General features: G+C 37.5%; 1 pseudogene; it reads right to left on the reverse strand.

Moving 5' to 3' along the window:
• Positions 1-1,246: 1,246 nt before the first annotated feature.
• Positions 1,247-15,726, reverse strand: LOC128596457 (AN1-type zinc finger protein 1-like; annotated as a pseudogene).
• Between the last annotated feature and the right edge of the window lie 244 nt (positions 15,727-15,970).

A 15,970-nucleotide genomic window follows, 5' to 3' on the forward strand; every position in this document is an offset into this window, starting at 1 on the left:
ATTAAAAATCCAAGACAAATACAAAAACAAACCAAAAAAAAAAAAAAAAAGACAAAAAACTGGCTACAATATTATAAACTAACAATGAGAAGATCATATGATAAGTCCAAGGGGAATTTCCATTAGCTACATTCTGAATCAAAAATGGATTAAGAAACAATGCTGAACCATAAATCACATTTTCCACAATCTGAATAAAATACCATAGAAAGTTCCAAAAAAGGGAGAGAAAGGCTTTGACTATCCTTTACCATGTGTCTCTAACTCTGAGACACAGGGAATGGAGGAAAACATTGCTACATTTCTCCCAGCCAGCCAGTGATTTTTATACACAATTCAATGAAGTTTTACAATGTTTTCCTCAGTTCTGCTTGTTAGTAGTTGCCCCGACTTCTCTTCATCAGTGACACTTTCTCTATACTCACTATTCTCTATACTCTATACTTGGTTGGATATAGATGGAAAACATCAATCAGCAGCATTAAAATGAATTTGTTAATAAAAGTGTACTTGTTTTGGCATGTATTGCTTTGGTATGTATATACAGACTGCATGCAGTGAAGTTAAACTACCTGCCTTTCTTCTTAGTTGTAATACATTCGAACAAACAAAAAATCTGAATCCTACTGGAGAAAGGTCTTTATCCGAATTATGCCCCAGCACAGTTAGGTAACGCACAAAAAAAATCATGCTCCCTTCCTTGGCCTGAGCCTCCTTATCCAAAAACTTAGAAGACTGAATGAGATGATCTTTAAGTTTCTATAATTCACATACATACATCAATTTGTACATCATGACATCAGTAGATAGTAAGGCTATGTATACTTCCTAGCTCCATGACGGTAGGCTTGGCCATGTGATTTATATAGAGCAAACATAGCACATGTGTCTTCTGAAAGTCAACTGAAATGTCTGTCATCTCCTTCACCCTCTGACATAAGAATGGCAATGTCCCAAAAAGGGGTCGTTCCTTCAGCTTCAATCCTGGAGTGAATGGAGCAGTGTCATAGCCAATCAATAACTGAAATTAACACACGCGGAAATACACCTGTGTCGCTGTTGCCACATAATGTAATAAAAGCTAATTAAATCCAAGAATTTGTTAATAATTATCAGTTCATAGTTAAACTTTAAGGCACAAAAACTTGAATTTAAGACTGATTATGTAAAATGTGACACAGTGGTAATAAGTTAAAAGGCAACCTTTAAAAATAAAAAAATAGTATTTGTAGTCAAAAAAAGTGACTTAAACATGTACGTAGAATTTTCCTTGTGATTTCTGGCTTGAATTCTTGAATGACTGTTCCAAGTAAAAATCAAAATTTTCAAATTGCTCTTCATCATCAAAATATTCCAAGATAATATTTCCATCATTATGTAAAGGATAATCCTCCTTAATAATCCAGGCTTCCAAAGTATCATCCAAGGCTTTTCCTGAACTAATGTGACATAACCTGAATTTGCTGTGGTCATTTTAAGTCTGGCTAAATAAGCTGCAAAGTCTCTGGTCTTTCCAACGTTCCATCAATAGCAAAAGAACCTTGGTTTGTTCTTCTTCTCTTTTCTCCCCTCAGGTGAGAAAATCTGAAAGCAATTTCTTTTCTGTCTATTAAAGAAAGATGCTATCAAATTGGATTAAAAATAAAGAATGTCAATTATAAGAGACACCCTGTGGCAATGACTTAGCCCCATCAGCATGATGTTTAATTTCTTCAATACAACCTTTGCAGCTGTTTCACTATTTTTTGTACCTTTCCACAAATCATTTACTTGCCATCTCTTCTGCATTGGAATCAATAATGTCTTTAACAAGTTTCTGAGTGATAGCTATACCAGGCTACGGGATTTCTAGTTTTTTACATTCATGATCTGACTGATAATGGTGTTTCAGACAAAAATTCTTCTCATAATGAGGACATATCAGGACAACTATGAGACTTCCTGCTTCTGTGTTCAAGGTAAAATATTCCTGAACAACAATCACATGCAAATGGAAGACTATCCACTGCCTCCAGCCATGGAAACAAAGCAGGGCATGAGTTTCCTGCAGCTAGAGATAAGCAGTCCCCAATAACCTCACTGCCAGCTGTGTCCACCTAGCAATGCTGCTCTGAGTCTACTGTCTCCCTAGCTCTGCAAGGAGCAGGGCAGTGCCTGGTGGGGGGGGAAGAGACATCTGTTTGTTTCTTTATGCAGTAACCATGCAACTGAGCAATTGCACTCCAGGGTATGTATCCTAAAGAAATGTAAAACTATATTCACACATACAAAAAAAACCTGAACATTCCAAATAATCCAGATGTCCTTTAACAGATGAATCATTAAACTGTGACATATCCATACCATGGACTATTATTGAGCAATAAAAAGGAACAAATTATTGATATGCAAAACAACTTTGACATATCTCGAGGAGATTTTGCTGAGTGAAAATAAGCCAATCCCAAAAGGTCATATGATTCATTTGTAGCATTCTTGAAATGACAAAATTACAGAGATGGAGAACTGATTAATAGTTGTCAGGTATTAGCCGTGAGGGGGAGGAGGAGTGAAGTGATACATAAAGCATGTTTGTGATGGAACTACTGTGTATCTTGACTGTGGGTGGTAATCACACAAATCTACACATGCAATAAAATTGTATAGAACTAGGTACACACACAATGAGTGCATATAAAACTGGCAAAATATGAATAAGGTCAATGGATTATTTTAATGTTAGTTTACTGATTATGATATTGTACTATTGCTATGCAATGTATATGAAATATTTAATAATATGTGTAATCGCTAGACCAGCAACATAACTTGGAACTTGTTAAAAACAAGAACTCTTGGACTTGATGCCAGAAATACTGAATCAGAAACACTAGGTGGGGCCCAGCAATTTGTTTTAAAAAGCTCTCAGCTGATACAGACAAAGACAGAAACTCTCATTCTTTGCTGGCAGGAATGCAAAAACATACAAGCATTTTGGAAAACAGTTTGGCAGTTTCTTGAAAAACCAAGTATATACTTGCAAAATGATATGGCAATTGTGTTACTAGGTATTTACAAAAATGATTTCAAATTTGTATCAACATACAAACCTATACACAAATATTTACACTAGTCTTAGAAGAAAACACAGGTGAATAAACTGTGCCATATCCTTACAATGAAATATTACTCTAAGATAAAAAATAATAAGCTATCAATCCATGAAAAGGCATGGATGATCTTAAATGTATGTAGCTCAGTGGAAAAGCCAATCTGAAAAGGCTACATATTATATGATTTCAACTCTATGATACTGTAGAAAAAGCAAAACTGTAGAGGCAGTTAAAAAAAAAAATTAAAAGCAGTGATTGCCAGGAATTCAGACATGAGGATGGGGGATGAAAATGTGAAGCGTAAGGGATTTTAAGGTAGTGAAGTTATTTTGTATGATACTGTAATTGTAAAAATATGACACTACTCATTTGTCAAAACTCAAAATTTTAAAGCACAAAGAGTAAATCTTAATGTAAGAGAATTTAAAAGAAAATCACTTAGAAGGTGGATAACTCTCAGAATGAAATGCAGAATGTGACAAAACAATCTAAATGAATTACAAATTACATTCCTTGGGAATGAGTGGAATTTGTAAGATTGAAGTCAAAAGAAATTGTTCATAGGCACTGTACTCTAGCTGATTATGTTATTTCCCACTAAGGGTTCAGTTTCATACTGCCACATATATACACCGGAAATAACACACTGGAATTAAAGTAAATGGATGGTATGGTATGGGGAGAGCCAGTTTTCTCACTGTTGAAGTTGGAACTTACAGATTAAGCAAAAGGAAGAGGCTAAAAAGATGTACGTGGTAATAGATGAGAGTTGGAGACATTGAGTTAAACTCATGTTTACTTAATATAAATCAACATGGTTACATGCATAAACATGAATATGTATATATACAATGGTTAGTATACACACTTATATTTCTTTGGTCTGTCAGCTGGGAGGGCCTAGAAGCCCAATAGCAACAAGCATGTCTTGCACCCAGATCTTGGACCATAACTCTATATTCTCCTATAAAAGGAAAGTTGTTCCTCAGAGTAATGGCTAATTCTAGGATGAGGGCAAGAAATATCCAAGACAAAACTGGACTAATCTTTCAGTGTCAGAAAGTAAGAAGTGGTAAACAACAACAACAAACCTATAATGAAGAGAGTATGTCAAAGGAATACTGGACCTATGGGAAGATCTAGTGGCCAAAGTTGGAAACATTTGAGCAACAAAATAAATAAGTAGTATTGGGTTATAACCCAAAGTAGAAAATAAATATCCATGAGTCCATACTTATATAAATAAATTGAGCAAATAAGTAAACAGGGAAGAAAAGACTAATCTCTAATGCAGAAGTACAAATTATTTATACAGATAGTTTACCTTCGTGGAGGTGGAGCATAATTCCCCACAGCTTACATGTAGGTTGTATGTAGTGGCTTCTTTTCATAGAATACAAGAGGGAAAGAAGGAGGATGGGGGTAAGAAACTTACAGCATAGACATGACAAGCATTACTTCAGCCAGGCGATCAAGGTGATCAATTACGTTGCTAGTAAGTATCTTTAATATGCTGTGATAAAAAATGACATGGTGCCTCTGTGGTCTTCCTCCAAAAAACCCATAACCCCAATCTAATCATAAAAAAAAAAAAAGAAAGAAAGAAACTCTAGTTGAGGAACATTCTGTCAAATCCTTGACCAGTACTCCTCAAAACTGTCAAGGCCATTATAAACTAGGAAAGTGTAAGAAAATGTCACATCCAAGAACAGACCAAGGAAATATAATAACTAAATGTAATGTATTCTGGATTGGATCCCAGAATGAAAGTATTTTAGGTAAAAACTTTAAAAATCTGCCTGGGTTTGGACTTGGATTAATAGAAATATATCTATATAAAATCATTAATTATATTAAAAAGTACCATACCGCTATAGTATAGATATGGTTTCTTTATCACCTTATGTTGAAATTTGATCCCCAGTTTTGAACGTGGGGTCTAATGGGTGGTTTTGGATCTTGAGAGTGGATTCTTCATGAGTAGAATAGTGCTCTCTCTCATGGTGAGGTGGTGTGAGTCCTACTGTATTACTTCCCATAAGAGCAGCTTGTTAAAAGAACCTGGCACCTGTTCCTCCTCTCTCTCTTACTTTCTCTCTTACTACATCGTCTCTGCACACACTGGCTTCCATTCATCTTGTGTCATGAATAAAAGCAGCCTGAGGCCCTATCCAGAAGCCAACCAGATGCCACACCACGCTTCTGGTATGACCTGCAACACATTGAGCCATTTAAACCTCCCTCTTTTATAAATGACCCAGTCTCAGGTATTCCTTTATAGTAAAAAACAAATAAATGAACATACTAATGTAAGATATTAATAATAGGGGAAACTGGGTGTGGAGTACATTCCATTATGCACTGCAGAATGACATTCAGGTCAACGATGGACTGCATGGCCAATGGTGGTCCCATAAGATCATAAGAGATTTGAAAAATTCCTATCACCTGGTGACCTCATAGCCATCGTGATGTTATAGTACAATGTATTACTGACATGTTTGTAGCGGTGCTGGTGTAAACAAACCTACTGTGCTGCCAGTCATTTATCGGTCTAGTATGTGCAATTATTTACAGTACATCATACTTGATAATAACAATAAATGACTACTACTGGTTAACCCATTTACAATACTAGACTACACTTTTTGTATAATCTAGTATAGCACATTTGTTAGAATGTGCTCCTTGTACTTTTTAAAAAAAAGTTAAAACAGCCTCAGACAGGTCCTTCAGGAGGCATCCAGAATAAAGCATTGTTATCATGGATGACAGCTCCGTGTGTGTTATTGCCCCTGAAAACCTTCCAGTGAGATAAGAGGTGGAGGTGGATGACTATGTAGGTCAGGGCTAATGTGTGTGTTTGAGTTTTCAACAGAAAATTTAAAAATTTAAAAGAAATTTCATAGGAAAAAACTTATAGAACAAGCACATAAAGAAAGAGAATGTGTTTGTACAGGGTTACATTTGGTGTGAAGCTGTTGCAACAAAAGAGCCAAACAGTTCATAAAATTTTTTAAGTTACTAAGTAAAAAATTATAGTAAGCTAAGGTTAATTTATCAATGAAGAAAGAAAAAAAATTAAATAAAGTTAGTGTAGCCGAGATTTACAGTATTTTAAAATCTGCAGCCGTGTGCAAGAATGTCCCAGGCCTTCACATGCACTCACCACTCACTGACTGATTCACCCAGAACAACTTCCAGTACTCCAAGCTCCTTTCATGTTAAGCGCCATATACAAGTGGGCCATTTAAAAAAAAAATCTTCCATACTGTATTTTACGGTACCTTTTCTATGTTTGTGGATATAAATACTTACCGTTGTGTAAGTATTGCTCACAGTATTCGGTGTAGTAACACTCTGTACAAGTGCGTAGCTTAGGAGCAATGGGCTGTACCATATAGCCTAGATGTGTAGGAGGCTATTCCATCTAGGTTTGTGTAAGTATGCTCTAAGATGTTTGCACAAGGACAAAATCACCTAATAATGCATTTCTTGGAACATATCCCCAGCTTTAAAGGATGCACATGTGTAAGAGAATTGTGTTATCGTCACAATTTTTCTGTAAATCTAAAACTGTTTTAAAACACAGCACCTGTGGCTTAAAGGAGTAGGGCGCCGGCCCCATATACCAGAGGTGGTGGGTTCAAACCTGGCCCTGGCCAAAAAATGCAAAAAACAAACAAAAAAACCCCACAAGTTTATTAAAAAGCAGATACACACGTAACTTCTTCCTCACTGTGTGCAGACTCAAACAGTGCCACATCTCACCACTCACCTCCATTAGCACTCCACTGGAGAGAATGGATATTTCTTTTGAGAAATTGCTGTGAATTTAAAAAAAAAAAGTGTGTATAAAAAACTTGACTGAAGCCAAGAGAGCAAAGAAAAATAGGAGCTGAAGCTCAGGAGCTGGGAAGAAGGCCCTTTAGGCCCACAGAATGATTTTGGACTTTTCCTAAGGAGTGGGAAGCCGCCGCTAGATAGTTTTCAGTGAGAAAGTGACATAGTGTGATTTGCGTTTACAGCCTGTTTGAAATGTATACGTGATGACTCATGTGCAGATTATAACTTTATTTTCTGTAACACAGCTCAACTAGCTTCAAAGTCCTCACTTCCTCTTAGTAGCAGAAATAACTTGAAGGCATATTTTTAAGTGTATCAGTCACTCTGAGAAAAAAAATTAACAAATTCTCGATTAAATCAGCTGTTTGGGGGGTATTATTTTTATTTTTTCAAATTAATATGAGGGTACAATTTTTAGGTACATTGTCCTCACTTCCAGGATAAAGTTCCATTTGTAGAAGAGCCCCTCCCTGAGAGGGCATGTTATAAACGCTCATGACCTCCTTCCTTCTGCCAAACGTCCTTTCCCTCCCCCCTCCCACTTCCCTCTACCCCCAAACTGGACTATATTAGTGTTTTATTGTCCTTATGAGCATGTGATTGTTCATACATCGATTTCATATTAGCATGGAGTACATTGAATATTTTTCCATTCTTGTGATACTTTACTAAGAAGAATATATTTCAACTCCATCCAGGTAAATGTAAAAGATGTAAAGTCTCCATCTTTTTTAATGGCTGAATAATATTCCATGATATACATATACCAAGTTTGTTGATCCATTTATGGGTTGGTGGGCACTTAGGTTACTTCCAAGACCTAGCAATTATGAACTGAACCGTAGTAAACATTCTAGTGCAAATGTCTTTGTGGTAAAATGTTAATCAGCTTTTTTGAGGATAAATATTTAGTGTTTATTTTCCTTCTTTGTTTTCTGCCTTTACCCCTTGGTGCTAGGGTTTGAATATGTCCTCCAAAGGTCATGTGTTGGAAATTTAATTCCTAATATGACAGTGTTAAGAGGTAGAAGTTTTAAGGGGTCTTTAGATCATGAGGGTCTGTCCTCACAAATGGATTAATTCTGTAGTGCACGAGGAGGTTCGTTATTGTGGAAGTGGCATCCTTATAAAGCTTGAATTAGGGCCCCTTTTCTCTCTCTTATATGTTCTATTTAACTATGAGATGCTTTGGCCATGTTATGCTTTACCAAGAAGACCCTCACAAGATGCCACCCCTCAACCCTGGCCTTTCTAGGCTCCAGAAACTACTTACCAAGAAAATTTAATTGTAAAACAGGCTTAGGCAGGTCCTTTAGGAGGTATGCAGAAGAAGGCATTGTTATCATAAGAGATGACAGCTCCATGTGTGTTATTGCTCCTGAAAACCTTCCAGTGGGACAGCAAGTTTCTGTTATTTATAAATTACCCAGACTCAGATAAATAAACTAAGACACTTTGTAATAGGGGGCTAAGTTTTTGGATGATTTATTTAATGCCTGGTATTGGGAAGAAATACATGATCCAGTTGATTCCTTTTGATATTTCTTGGCCTTTTATTTCTGTCTGTGTAACTCTTGTAACATTGAGTCCCTCAACATTATGCGCAGGCATCTATTGAGATATAATTGTTCTTGCCTGGCCTTAGGTATTACAGAAAAGCACCTTCAGCAGCTAACATAAAGAAGTATTATATGGCAGTTTGAAAGAGGAGGAAGCCAGATTGCCTGGATTCAAATTCCAATCTGCTGTTTACTGGCTTGATCTCTCTTTTGGTACAGTTTTCTTATCTGTAAAATGAAGATGTTAACAGCATCTACCATACAGAGTTGTTTTTCTGGTGAGGAGGAATGAGTTACTACAGGTATGAAATTTTAAAAATCTTCAGTGTTATGCGTTAGTTACTATCAATAATGGCCATGGCACACAACATTACTGAGATACCATCTAACTCCTGTAAGAGTAGCCCACATAACAAAATCCCCAAACCAGAGATGGTGGCATGGATGTGGAGAAAAGGGAACACTTCTACACTGCTGGTGGGAATGCAAGCTAATATGCTCCTTTTGGATAGAAGTTTGGGGAACACCTAAGGCACTAAAAGTAGACCTGCCATTCAATCCTGCAATTCCTCTACTAGGTATATATCCAGAAGACCAAAAATCACTTTACAACAAAGATATTTGCACCAGAAAGTTTATTGCAGCCCAATTCATAATTGCCAAGTCATAGAAGCAGCCCAAGTGGATTAATCCTTTGACCCATGAATGGATTAATAAATTGTGGTATATGTATACCATGGAATATTATGCAGCCTTAAAAACAATGGAGACTTTACCTTTTTTATGTTTACATGGATGGAGCTGTAACATAGTCTTCTTAGTAAAGTATCTCAAGAATGGAAGAAAAAGTATCCAATGTACTCAGTACTATTATGAAACCAGTGTATAGTCACCCACACTTGGATATGAAAGACAAAACACAACTATAGCCCAGGATGAAGGAGGGAAAAGGAGGGGTAAGGGAGGGAAGGGGAGAGGTGGATGGAGGGAGGGTAAACTGTGGGACCACACCTATGATGCATATTGCAAGGGTACGTGTCAATTGTATTAAGTGTAGAGTATAAATGTCTAAACACAATAATTCAGTAAGTGAGGTGAAGGCTATGTTAACCAGTTTGATATAAGCATTCCAAAATAGTATATAAAATCAGCACATTGTGCCCCACAAATGCATTAACGTACACAGATATGATTTAATAAAAAAAAAGAGGCAGTGGCATTAGATTAACACTACGTGGTAATGCTTTTGCAGGCTTTCTGTTCGGTGTGTCTTTTGGATTTTATATGTGATTCATTTTAAAATGAAATAAAATTTAAAACTTGGCACAAGAATAAAATAAAATAATTTTAGACTTGAAAAAACATTACAAAAAGAGTAGAGTTCCTGTATGCCTTTCACCCAGTTTTACTAATGTTAATATCTTATGTAACTATGGTACATCTGTTAAAACTAAAAGCTTTCTATTGGTACATTACTATTCATTAAACTTGCAAACATTATTTGTGTAACATTAGTTTTTCAATTAAGGCCTTTTTTCCATTCCAGGATCCCAATACAGGACAGCACATTGCATTTAGTCCATTATATTTCTAAAGTATCACACAGAAGTTTCTGCTTCTACCCAGGACAAAGGAAACAATCCCAAATGATAAAATACAACACAAAAATGGACAAAATAGGAGAGGCAATTTTGTTCAGGCACTGAACAACAGTCAGTGCATGATTGAACACTGAGAAAATAGAAACACTCCCAGTGAGCCTCACGACCACCTCAGATTTTTATTGGGGATATTTTTCTGTCATACAGGAAGAAAGCAAAAGTCAGGTGGAAGTGCTTTTGTTGTGCTTAGGTAGTAAAGATAAGAGAGAGACTTCTGAAGCAGTTGGAATTTCTGGAGCAGAGGACTTAAATTGAGGGAACTGCATGTCAACAGAAGCCCAGATATCTGTATGGGACTCATTATGGTACCAGGGCCATGGGTTGGCCTACACAAACACAGGACAAGACTACCGAAGCCTTGTAGGGATTGCCTGCAACAAAGCTGCGAGAGAAATTATTATATTGAAGTCCCAGTTCAGCCAGAGTTGAAAGACCTCATTGATTATCTTAGGAACATGCTTGGAACTTTAGGAAGGCCACACTTTCCAGTAGGAGCTATGCTCCAGGATTGGGGTCACATTCAAGGACTATGCTCAAAACTGAAGCATGACAAGACCAAAGGATCTGCTAGATTTAAGAAGTTTGACTGAATGTCAGAACAAAATTTAACCTTCTTTAGAGTAAAAACACATAATCAGGCTTCCTCCAACATATTGCCCACAGTATTTATAAAATAGACATCTGTGTGTTTATAAATGTGATAACTATGATTGGTATGCATATTGTAATCTTGATAGCAACCCTAAAGAATAATGCAAAGTAATATAGCTTAAAAGCCAATAATATGATTACACTAGAATAGTAAAATAATATTCTGTTTATTATTAATAAATTCTATAATAATAAAGGAATATTATTTTAGAATAATAGATGTCAAGAAAGGAGGTAGTGAAAAACAAAATAATGGATTTGGCAAATTGAAAGTGAGTGACAAAAATGATTGACCTGGCTCGGTGCTTGTAGCTCAGTGGTTAGGATGCTGGCCACATACACCATGCCAGGCAGGTTTGAACCCGGCCCACACCTGCTAAACAATAATGACAACTACAGCAAAGAAATGGCTGGGTGTTGTGGCGGGTGTCTCCAGTCCCAGCTACTCAAGAGGCTGAGGCAAGAGAATCACTCAAGCCCAAGAGTTTGAGGTTGCTGTGAGCTGCGATGCTATGGCATTCTACCAAGGATGACATAGTGAGACTCCGTCTCAAAAAAAAAAAGAGATAGACCAATATCTGACAGTCTTAATTTTATTAAATGTAAAAAGATACAGATAGGTTAAAAAGAAAGTATGGAAAATATATATTATGTAAATAGTATGCCAAAGAAAGCTGAGAATTTTATTAATATTAGGCTTACTGGACCTCAAGACAAGGAGAATAAAGATAGGGATAAATGGATCAATCCATGAAGAAGATGTAGCAATCCTAAAATGTAGTGGCTAATAACTGAGCTTAAAAACTGGTGAAGCAAAAACTGACCCAAAAAGACAAGGTGGCAAATCCATAATCAGAAGTAGAACTATCAATATCCCCCTTAATAACCGATAAAAATCAGTAAGGATATTGATTATCTAAAAAAACTTGTTAACCACCCTAATGCTAACAATGTACCTAAGAACTTCAGAAGTCATATTCTTCCATGTGCACATAGATGGTTTGCCACAATTAACCTCATGCTGGGAAATAAAACAAATCCCAGTATGTTATAAAAGTTTGAATTTTTTCAGAGTTTATTCTCTAAACACAACAAAATTAAATTAGATATCAATAGCAATTAGATATTTAGGAAAGCCTTAACTATTTGGGAATTGGACAACAAACTTCTAAATAGTCAAATAAGAAATCAGAAGAAAAACTAACAAATATTTTGAATCAATATGATAATAAAAATACAACAAAATGTGATAGAGCTAAAGAGTACTGTTAAACACAAATTATAGAAGGCCACTTTTTTGGACTAACCCCCTACACTTGACCCCAAAAGACCAGAATAAAAATCAAAATGGAGTCACTTATGATAACCAAATTGAAATAGTTGTAATCAGAGAAATCAAGAGAGAAAGATTGCCTAATTATTCCAACAGGCCAGTTTCAGTTTTTAATTGGCATGATAATGAAGTTCCCTCTGTTTTAATCCTTACAACTAGGAGTAACCAGAAGGAACCCAATATTAACTAACAGTTTCTCTATTGTTCTGTCTCCCTGTTCCCACCTTACAAGGTTGGAGTAACAAGAAGTAACCTAATGTTAACAATTTCTCTATTATTCTGTCATCCTATTCCTACTTTATAAGGAAAATAACTTTGAAATAACCAATTTGCTTTTCCTTCTTTGTTTTTGCTTTCTTTTGCCTTTTAGTTTTTTTTGAGATAGAGTCTCTGTCTTCCTGGGTTGAGTGCTGGGGCATCATAGCTCACAGCAACATCAAACTCTTGGGCTCAAGAGATCTTCTTGCCTCCCAAGTAGCCGCCACAATGCCCAGCCAATTCTTTTATTTTTAGTAGAAACAGGGTCACACTCTGGCTCAGGCTGATCTTGAACTCCTGAGCTCAATCAATTCAGCTGCCTAGGCCTCCAAGATTATAGGTGTGAGCCACTGCACCCGCTCCTCTTTTTAATGTCTAAAAAGCTAGCCTCCTCCACTGGACTCATTGGAACATTTATTCTATTTTATGAAATAAAATGTTATCCAAATTTTTTCTCCTGACAGTACAATACAGAAAGGCTTGGAAGCACTGATAGGAATTATGTTAAGACTCCTGGATGTCATAACTTCCAGGCTTCTAGTCAAAGTTTCAGCATAGAAGCTCAGCCAGCCATACTTTCTCATTTCATTGTCTATGTATCTATCTCCCTGAATCACATTTTCTGATGACCAGTACATGCAGACTGGGAGGCTCTTTATATAGAAAGAAGAAAAAAAAAATTGATCAATTGGAACAAAACGCTCCTTAGCAAAATTTTGGTTAAGCTCGCTCCTTCCTCTAGGCCCCTAACTTTTGCCCCACTGAAAGAACCAGACCAGCGCCATCTTAGGAGTTAAGTTTCGCTTTCCTTGCCATTTCACTCAGAAAGTTTGACTTTTCAGACAAGCCCAGGCAGTTTCCCGAAATTATGAGACAACCGCCCACCAATCAGGGACCTCCCCCCCACCTAACCAATCCAGAAGCGCCCCCTTTGTTTCAAGCTTTGCACGCCCACCTGCTCTGCCGGACCATAAGAACCCCCTGCTCCAGAGCTCCAGGCTCCTGGCTCAGATCCAGTTGCAGCGAGTCCCCAGGAGCCCAAGCTCTAGTTTGCAATAAAAGGCCCTTTTGCTTTTGCATCGGACTTGGCTCCCTGGTGGTCTTTGTGAGGGATTTCGAGATCTGGGCACAACACCACCATCATACTGAGCCAGCATAGAGCCTCTCCTAAGAATAAACTGAACTCAGGGTAAAATTGTCTCTGATCTACTATTTGATCACATCATCTATTCCGCCACCCCTTCCCCAACACATGGTTCTTTCTAGCTTTGTTTACTTCTCTCTATAAAAAAACTCTTTCTGCCGGACTCTCAAGTCACTTGTAGACATGTGGTCAAAGCATTTTTTCCCACTGCAATAATCTTCCTCCCCCTATTGCAATAATTCTTTTGAATAAAATCTCTGCTTATTGAATCCAGATTTGACTTTTATTCCACAGCCTCAATACTAATTTCTCTTATTATTGCCTACTCGTGACATCTTGAACCTAAGTGTTTTATATTTTATACTTCAACTTTAGTTAATACTCAGGTTAACATAGCAAGACACCACATAGGGCAGATTGCTGCTGTTCCAGCTGAGGTCATTGTAGATCTTTTAGCCCCTACCAATCCAGTAGCAGACTACAGATACACATGGGAATCCAAGTGAGACTGAAGAATTTCCCAGCTGAGCTCCATAGAAATTGCCAAACTATAGAGCCATTAACCATATAAGTGGATGTTATTTAAGCTGCTGAATTTATAAATATTTGGTATGCAACAATAGATTAAGGATACATTGGCTGAACATAGGAATGAATAAAAGAACAAACAATCAAATGAATAACATCAATTTAGATTTCACTGAGGACTCCCAAGTAGGAAAAGGCAAACAAGGACTTGCACAACAGATTGTTACCGAGCTCCTGATCTGATACATAGTTTGTGAACTGACAAAGATGAAAATATCTTTTGAGTTTATTTTTGAAACTTCAGTTGCTATGGGGGTGTTTGGAAATGTAACAAATGTCACCCACCATAAATATGGACTTATGATATTAAGAGGATACTAGCCTGTTCTCTGTGAGTCATATATTCACCCTGAACTAAAAAAATACCTTCATGATGTTGTAAACAAAAGTCAAAATTACATAGGAAGTTGAATTATTCTTTATATCATTTTAAAAATGAGAATATTAATTCAACATCCGTTCAGTAAAAAATTATTAATCCTGCCCTTTTTGTTTCAGGTACTCTGCCAGATGCTAGGAATAGACCAGAAAAGGCACAGTCAGTGCAATCAAGAATCTTAGTCTAGTTGAAACACTTACAATGGTAAATGCAATGACTGCAGTTAAGGGTAACTATATACTTTGGGATAGCGCTGTAACAAGCATGGCTGAATTCAGGGCTGAAATGCCGTGGTCAGAATTTCATTTCTCTCGATTTCTTAACAGGAATTTGTTAAGGAATTTTAAAAATTCCTTTCCTCGGAATTTGTTTCACTCAGGGGTTCCACATGGTAGCAAGTTGGTACCAAGGTGGTGGTTAACAGTTTCAGTCCCTGTCTAGGGGAAGATCTCTTATGCTTCAGATCCAATGAAAACAAAGAAACAAACCAAATTCTTCCTCCTAGATATTCCAGCAAATGTTCTTCTTTCCTAAATTATTTGCATCCCTGGACCAATCTCTTGGGGAAGCATTAAGAATATGATTCACTGTTGCTCAGTGAGCAGGGCGCCGGCCCCATATACCGAGTGTGGCGGGTTCAAACCCAGCCCCGGCTGAACTGCAACCAAAAAATAGCCGAGCGTTGTGGCGGGCGCCTGTAGTCCCAGCTGCTCGGGAGGCTGAGGCAGGAGAATCGCGAAAGCCCAAGAGCTGGAAGTGGCTGTGAGTCCTGTGACATCATGGCTCTCTACCGAGGGTGGTAAAGTGAGACTCTGCCTCTACCAAAAAAAAAAGAATATGATTCACTGATTGGTTTAAGCCTGGATCATGTTACACTTCCTGGAGTTTTGGGAGTTGCTATCTGTTGACCCCTAATGCCGTATCCCCGTCACCGCGTGAAGGAAACAGGCATGACAGGAACAACTCCGCGAAGTACAAACTTGCAAGAGGCGGGCTAACCATAAGTGCAGGGTAGCCCCAAGCAACCTCCGCAGAAGCCATTTATTGAGACTGAAAAAAAAAAAAGACTGTCAACAAACCGGTGAGGGGAGTATTAGATAATGATGAGTGCTTAGGGATTGCCACAGCTCGGGCTTCCTCTCCGCGACTAACACCTGCGGATGAGTTGCCGGAGGCTCTGCCCCAAAGCTGCAAATCACATCGCTCAGAGGCCATCCGGCTCTCATAGAACCACATAGAATGAAAACTAAGAAAGGGCACGAATACCCAAATGTCACCAAACGTAGGGCAAATGGATGGGGGATCCAAAATACAAATGTGCACTATTATAGGGCTAAGATTTGTTGTTCTCATTTACTGCAAATTTTTACACAGTTGATGATTTCCTTTTTTTTTTGAGATGGGTTCGCTATGTTGCCCAGGCTGGACTTGAACTCCCGGGTTCCTCTCTCAGCCTCCT

This window comes from Nycticebus coucang, chromosome 10, assembly GCF_027406575.1.
Source record: "Nycticebus coucang isolate mNycCou1 chromosome 10, mNycCou1.pri, whole genome shotgun sequence".
Lineage (NCBI taxonomy): Eukaryota > Metazoa > Chordata > Mammalia > Primates > Lorisidae > Nycticebus > Nycticebus coucang.